The 7,865-nt window shown below is 38.3% G+C and overlaps 1 long non-coding RNA gene across 1 annotated transcript; it reads left to right on the top strand.

The window, feature by feature from the left end:
* Window positions 1–5,472: 5,472 nt before the first annotated feature.
* Window positions 5,473–6,678, top strand: LOC106304290. Its single transcript, XR_001262689.1, has 2 exons — window positions 5,473–5,707; window positions 6,003–6,678. It is a non-coding gene; the product is annotated as an uncharacterized LOC106304290 (long non-coding RNA).
* Window positions 6,679–7,865: the final 1,187 nt, after the last annotated feature.

The raw sequence follows: 7,865 nt of genomic DNA, 5'->3' as shown, positions 1-7,865 counted from the left end.
ATTTGCCTACTCACGTTCTGAATCTGTAACATTTTAATCACTTACAGTCTCCCTTGTATAATTACCAATCATAAAATAATACATAAACTCTCAAAATCGTGCAATATATATATATATATATATATATATATATATATATATATATATATTATATATATATTGACTGTCAAATGTGCTACTCATCCGTTAATTTATTAATACAACGTCATTTTGGATAAATTTTACAAAATTATAAATTTTAAAATACTACACGAACTCTCAAAATCGTGTTTATATATATAGATATTGGCTGTCAAACGTGCTAGTCATCCGTTAATTCATCAAAACGACGTCATTTTGGATAAATTCTGAATAATTAAAAAAAAATTAAAAACCTAAATGAACTCTGAAAATCGTGCACATATAAAATTATGTATTTTTAATTAATATAAGTTGAAATTTATGTTTATGCAATGGTTATTTTGGTATATTCAATTATAATGTTTATTTATGTTATTTTCATATTTTACAACTTATCAATATTTATATATTTTAAGTGATTTTACTATATATTGCAGACATGTCAAATAAGTAGCTTAAGACATTACTAATTAAAACCAGTCTTTTTTAAATTTCTTATAACAATTGTTTTTAAAATATTTATTAAAAAACTATTTTTGATTATTAGCTATTTATTATCTTAATATTCACACAATATATTCTACCCCATTATCTATAACTACATGATTCCAAAATTTTTTTTTTGGCACTGGTACATATATATATATTTATAGTTAAATGTCCGGATATTTTATTTTCATCAATAAGCTATAAGCAATCTAACACATTCCTTCGAAAAATCTAACACATTCCTTCGAAAAATAAATAATATTTTTGTGTCAGCTGCATTGATTTTCTAGTACTTAAAAATAAAATTAAGAGTTTCAGACTTTAAATTTAGTATATACTTAGAGCACCCACAATGGGGGATGAAGAAGAATCCTTAGCTCTTAATCCTAAGTTATTAGCAATATAATAATAATATAAACACTTAGTTAAGTAAGAATTGATCCCTAAATAAGGATTTTAAGGACCAAATCCTTATAGACGTGGCGGCATTGGGTGGCCATTGTCCTCTTGTTGATTTCTCTTTTGCCTCGTGTTTCTTCTGATCTCGTGCGGATCTGTCAAAGCAGGGAAACAACGGATCGAGATCAGCGACGATCTAGACGACATGGAAGACAATGAAGAAGACGAATCATGGAAATCATCATCGAGATCGACTCAAGCGTTCACAGTGATTATCCTTCTGCTCGTGGTGATTATGATTCTTCTCGGTCTCGGGATCTTGTCACTTCCCAATGCAAACATAAACTCTTCCAAGCCCAACGACTTGACCAACATTGTACGCAAGAGCCAGGAGCAGAGGTTAGTGATAAACTATTCAAATTGAATTTTCTGAAATCGATTCATGAGTGTTTTTTTTGTTGTGAATTTTGATATTAGGAGTGGTGGAGATGAGGAAGGGAACGGGGAGCGTTGGGTTGAAGTGATTTCGTGGGAGCCTAGAGCTGTTGTTTACCACAACTTCTTGAATCTTTTTGACTTTGTGATTCCATAGAGTTTAGATCTACTTGAATCTTTTTTTTTGAAATGTGTTGAAAATGGAGGAAACACATTTTTGTCAGTTAGAAATTGGAGTTTTTTCATTTTCAATGAAAATGACTCAGAGAGAGGGAGGGAACACACATGTGGCTTGTGTCTGAAATGAGTTACTAAATTGGAATGTCCGAGATGTGATCTTGTGTTTCTTTCATTTCTGTTTTTTTTAGACCAATGAAGAATGTGAGCACCTGATCAACCTTGCTAAACCAAACATGGTTAAGTGGTTGATGAAAAAACCGGTGGTAGCAAAGACAGCAGGTTTGCATCCCACTCTTATCGTTCAAACTTGGGAAAGGTTTGTTGTTTCTTAATTTGTGTATACGGTCCCTTCTTGAATGTACCGTGGTGATCACACTGATCAGAGGAGAGGAAACAAAGAGTTTGTGTGTGTATGTGTCTTCTATGTAGTGTTGAGAAGTGCAATTGATTTTGAATTATTGCTAACGACCCCAAATTTGGAAACACCATTGGACATATTATTTTGATTAGAATCCTTAACTATTCTAAAAAAAAAATAATTTGTTTAATAATCATAAGGACTCCAACGGTGGTAACACCATTGGAGATGCTCTTAGAAAGGTGAATGTCGTATAAAGCTTCCATGGATTGGCTCAAAAAATCTTTCTCTCTCTAATCTCTCCACCTTCGTGCGTGCATCATCAGAGCTCCAACATCCGGCTAGCGCGTGAGCGTCACCGCCGGTGCTGGAGTCTCTCTTGTTCTCTCTCTTCCTCATTTTCCTTTTGCTCTTCCTCCATATTTTTTTCTCCTGGTCGATATATTTTTGGTTCTGAGTTAAGGTTTCGGTTTCCGGCCAGATCTCTGCTCGAGAGGAGTTTAAACCAGCGACGTTTGCTTCCTTTGATCCCACAGCGAGGCCGCAGTTGAGGCTTATGGAGATTGCAGTTGGCTTTTAGGCGCTTCAAGTCTTAGATCTGGTTTTCAAATCCTCAGATCTCGCTTCAGGTTCGTTGTCCGTTGCGGTGAAGTTAAGATTCTATGCTTCCAAATGGTGGTGTCGTCCGGCTACAGAGGTGGTTATTGTGTCCCTCCGCGGAGTTTCCGGTTACTACTCTCAGTGTTTAGTGAGCTCTAGAGGTCTTCTCTGTCTTGGAGGCGTGTCTTGGGTCGAGATATGTAGCTGCTGATGTTGCCTCAATTTAGCTACGACGTGAGGTAAAGCGAGCAACTTGAGAGGTGGTGGCTCCTTGGCAGTTGTTCGTTAACTCTCAACACTTTGAATCTTTCCTGCTCCATCTCACTCTGGAACCTCCGAAAGACGGTGAAGGTTTTTTTATATGAAGTGTCTCTCGATTCGTTTGCTTTCCTTTCTCTGAATGACGGTGGCATTGGAAAGTATCTAGGTCTCCCGGAGCACTTTAGTAGAAAGAAGCGAGATATCTTTGCGTCACTGGTCGATCGCATAGCTGGACCTCCAGATTCTTGTCCGGTGCTGCGAAACTGATTCTGTTGAAATCTGTGCTGGCAGCCATGCCTACTTACTCCATGTCCTGTTTCAAACTTCCCTTATCGTTGTGTAAACAGATACAAAATGTGCTTACGAGATTTTGGTGGGACGCATCTCCGGGAATTAAAAAGATGTGTTGGTTTCGTGGCAGAAACTCTCAAAGCCTAAGAGTGCAGGCGGGCTGGGGTTTAAGGAAATTGTTCAGTTCAACGATGCCTTGCTAACAAAGCTTTCCTGGAGAATTCTCAAAAATCCGAACTCTCTGTTAGCGAAGATGTTATTGGGGAAATACTGTGTTCAATCCTCCTTTCTGGATGCGCACCCCCTCTTAAATGCGTCCCATTGCTTGTGTGGACTGTTAGTTGGACGTGATCTCCTGGCAAAAGGACTTGAGTGGTCTATTTGTTGACTTGAAGAAAGAAACGGTGCGAAAAGAGGAGTTGGGTTGAGTTTGGGTTTTGAGGAAGAATAGGGCAAGACCTCCGGAGATTGTCTGTCAAGACTTTAGGAGTGTTAAGGAGTGTCCAGAAGTATCCAAATAAGGTGTGCAAAGTTAAGACCAAGTCCATGAGGGACTTAGACATACTTAGACATCATTTGGAGGAGAGTAGGTGATGGTGCAGAAATAGGGTCGGCCATCAGTACGGACATAGTACGGACCGTACAAGCTTAGGGAGACCCAAACCAAGTCAGGTTCAACTATTTGAGGAGTTGGGAGAGTTGTGTAAATATAGGGCGAGGTACGGACAGGCGGTCCGTACCATCGACCGTACTTCACCTGTGCCGACCAGAACTAGTGCAACCTTAGGGCGACGGTTTGTCCAGCAATCAGGCAATCTTATCCAAGAGAAATGTGACCATTTGTGTATAAAGAGGAGAGAGGGTGTTGTCCAAGCGGTCCCAAAAGACAGTATGTCCAAAGGTGTAAAGAAGGAGCATCTTGGACCATGTATCTAGCCATCTTTGTGAACAAGGTTCATGGGAGCCTTAAGGGAACCAATCAGGAGCCAGCCCTTGCCTTGACCAGATTGAATCAACCAGTCACCAGCCAGCATTCTCTACTCCAATCAGATCAATTCACTCATATTGCAAACAAGAAAACTCCATCCTAGCCATCCATTCCTCTCAAGTCATTTATATCCATTAGATTTAGGTTTCTAGTGTTGCAAACATGTAAAGCTTATATAAGCCATGTGTATGGACGTTTTGTAACTCTCTTAAGAGAGAGAGGGGGATTTCCCCTCCTCATTCATAATACAAAGTGTGTTCTTGGATAAGAATCCCTTAATTTCTCCCTTTCTTATACTTAAATCTCTTAATCTCTCTAAATCTCTTGTTTATGTCCAAGTTCATACTGTTTTCATTAGACCTTTCTCTCTTCAGTCCAAGCTCTCATTTATCCCTTAGTGGCTTCTTCTCACACACACAGCCTGAGCTCTGAAAACCTAACATGGTATCAGAGCCAGGTTCATCAGAACTTGGTTCCAGCTTCCGCATATACATCACAAGACTAGTCTCATCTCTAATCCAAACCATAGAAGACTTGTCCAGCTGGTTCTCTCTCTTCAAGAAGAATGTGTTTGAAGCTATGGTGGTGTCTCGTGGTCGTTCCCCTTCTCTCATGTCCATTAAAGGTGTGGCTCAACTCTGGTCCAAGCTGAAACCATTCAAGAAGAAAGCTTTCCCCTTGTTCCTGAAGTTGGTGACTTGGGGCTGTGAAGAAAGGTGGAGCCTTTTGAGTTGTTGTTTCAAGAAGGAGGTTATGAACAAAAGGAGAGGGTATTGGGTGACGATCCAGCTCTCTTATCCACCAGAGTCGTGTCCTGTTATCAAGGAGGCTCAAGGAACCAGCTCAGGTTCCTTGGTTGTAAGCTAATCCTAAACCTTCTTGATATGAGCTTGTGATTGAAACTGGTTGTGTGTTGTGTTGTGTTTCAATTCGTGGGTTAATGACTGACAATGCTTGATAATATTGACTTGTTTAGTCCCAGGATGCTATTGAGTCTTGTTTGATGTTGAGAAATGAAATGCTTGCCCGGTTTGGTTATGATTGTGCTAGGATGTTAGAAACTGTCTAAATCCTATTAGCTTTCATTAAACTGAAATCACTTAAGGTTTTGCATTGTCTGATGTTGATTGATGATAAGTAATGCTTTGCCTCAGTTATAAATGAATGTGTGATAGATTGTAGAGAAATTACTTATAATGAATCTGATTATACTTGAAATGACTAGAATAACTCATAAACTTTTGCAATTACTAGACTAACTCAGGTGACTAATGAAAGTACTAAAAACTCATCCTTCCTTTTCATATTCACTTTTTTTTTTTGAAATTTCTTTTCATATTAGATAATTATTTTATTTTTCCCCTAAAAAGAATTCTCAATCTCTCATTATCCTCTCCGACGAAAGAAACGTCGAAGACGAAGGAGGGTTCTCTTCACTTCCGTCTCCGGTGAGCTCTCCTCTGGGACAGGCTCATTCCGTTTTGTCATCTCCACCTCAACTCGCCGTCGTCTGTCATACAAAAAGAACCCTAAATCCGATTTCACTTTTGTCAAAATCCACCTTTCAATCTAAGAAAATTGAACCTGTAAGTCCTAAAACAATGCAACTCTAAGTTTTTATTATCATTTATTGTTTAAATGAGTGTTAGATTTCAAAAAACCCTAAATTTCCCAATTTTCTCATCCATTTTCCTGTACTATTGTGTTTCTCTACCTCGGGTTTATAGAGTTTGGTTATGAGTCATATTGTGTTTTTTTCTCACTGTTTGATGTAAAGAACTTACTTCTACAGATGAGTGGTTTATCGCTTTCAGGTAATTGATTGAGTTTTGTGCGTTACTTAACTGATGAAATTGATTTGCTTTTGTTTGTGAATTATAGGGATGTTTCAGACAGAACATAATTGGCGTTACTATCTATGCTTCCTTAGGAGAGGATGCTTTGATTTACTCACTCAATGTGGTTGGTGTGTAAGTTTGTTTTTGTTACGTGAATTACAGGGATGTTTCAGACAAACCAATGCCTCGAGGGGAGATTGTGGCTGGTGATAACAGTGTAACAGCAGGTTACTTCAACAATCAAGCAAAAACCGATGAGGTTTACAAGGTAGTTGAGCAGAGGCAGCTTTCTTTCAAGTAATTACGTTGACAACATTATGGTACACACAGACCCAATGAACAGCTACTATGTAGCTCTTGTTGTAGCATCATATAGAGCATTAGAGAAATGGGGCAGAGCAAGCAGGAGTTAAATACAGCGACTTCTCTGAGCTATGCGAGAACGGTGATGCAGTAAACAAGGTTCAACAACCTCTTACCAAGGCGGCAAAAGTAGAAAAGTTTGAAATTCCAGCAAAGATAAAGTTATTGCCGGAGCCGTGGACATCAGAGTCGGGACTAGCACAGCTGCTCTCAAGATAAAGAGGGAGAAAATAAAGGCCAAGTTCAAAGATGAACTCCACAAGCTGTAAAAAGTCTTATCTATTACTTATGAGTTGTGACAAACTTCATGTACTTAGGGTTTTGACTTTACTTTTACTAATAAAGTTTGATCATGATGGAGTTGTTTTCTCCCCTTTTAATACAATAATTTTCATTCCAACTTGATATAACGGAGCAATTTAAGAGATTAAAATCAGTGTGGGCACTCAATAAACATATGCAAGGACATGATGAAGTTGTCACCATCAATCGAATTGTGATAGTGAGCATTGACATTTGCTATTTGGGTCAGATGGTGCAGAATATATGGGAGTAATCATCAATCAAATATTCCTACAAAGAATTATACTCATTCATGCGACTGCGACAAGAGTTAGTGCAGTAGTTACTTTTAATATCTGGACATTCAAAGGTCATTGTCGAAGTTCAGACACCACAAAAGGACATGCGAGTTTTACGGTAGAATGAACGAAAGGGATAAAAAAATTAGCCTATATAATGTATACCGAGACTTCAACTCTCTAAAACTCTGCAACAACGGAAGCCATTTGAAATGATGATGGTTACAAAGGAAGCCAACTTGATAAAAAAAGAAAAGAGGGATGAAAGAGATGACGACAATACCAAAAAAAATTAGACCTAATTATGATCTGAATAACACTAAAAATAAACCAGATTCGAAATTAAGATAAACTGGATTTAATTTAACATTAAATTATGTTTGGTTTATACAAACCAAGATTTCTGTCAAAAAGTCTGCCACCACGTAAAATTTGTTGCGAATGAAGTGTTGGGGAAAATACTTCTGTTCTCATTACTGTCGACCAGAAGGTCCATATATATACAAGGTATTAGACCGTCATAAGGTCATGTTTATCCTAACAAGATAAGGATAAGGAGAAACACTATGTTACAGATATACATGGAATATATACTAGATAAACACATAGTCTCTGGTTGTCTTTATCATGTCCCGGATTGGGCCTGCAGTACGGGCTGGTCCATGGTCGATCATCATTTGGTTTATAACACTCCCCCTTGATCGACACATACGGTACAGGTTCATTGCATGCTTAATGTTGCCTCATTAAAACCTCTCCTGAAAAACCCCAAAACCAATGTGGCAAAATGGGAAACCAAGGACAGGAAAAAGAGTACAACACATGAACTCCCCCAGATGAATGCATCACTGTAGTAGACGCATTCCCATCTGGTATCCGAGTCTTCTTGAACGTTGAAGTTGCCTATGACTTGGTGAAGATGATCAGCTGGATTCTCCTTGAATGAACTTGTAAGTCTTGGA

The sequence above is a fragment of the Brassica oleracea genome, chromosome C7 (genome assembly GCF_000695525.1).
Source record: "Brassica oleracea var. oleracea cultivar TO1000 chromosome C7, BOL, whole genome shotgun sequence".
Lineage (NCBI taxonomy): Eukaryota > Viridiplantae > Streptophyta > Magnoliopsida > Brassicales > Brassicaceae > Brassica > Brassica oleracea.
Note: the sequence above shows the minus strand (reverse complement) of the source record. Positions and strands in the feature narration are given on the sequence as shown.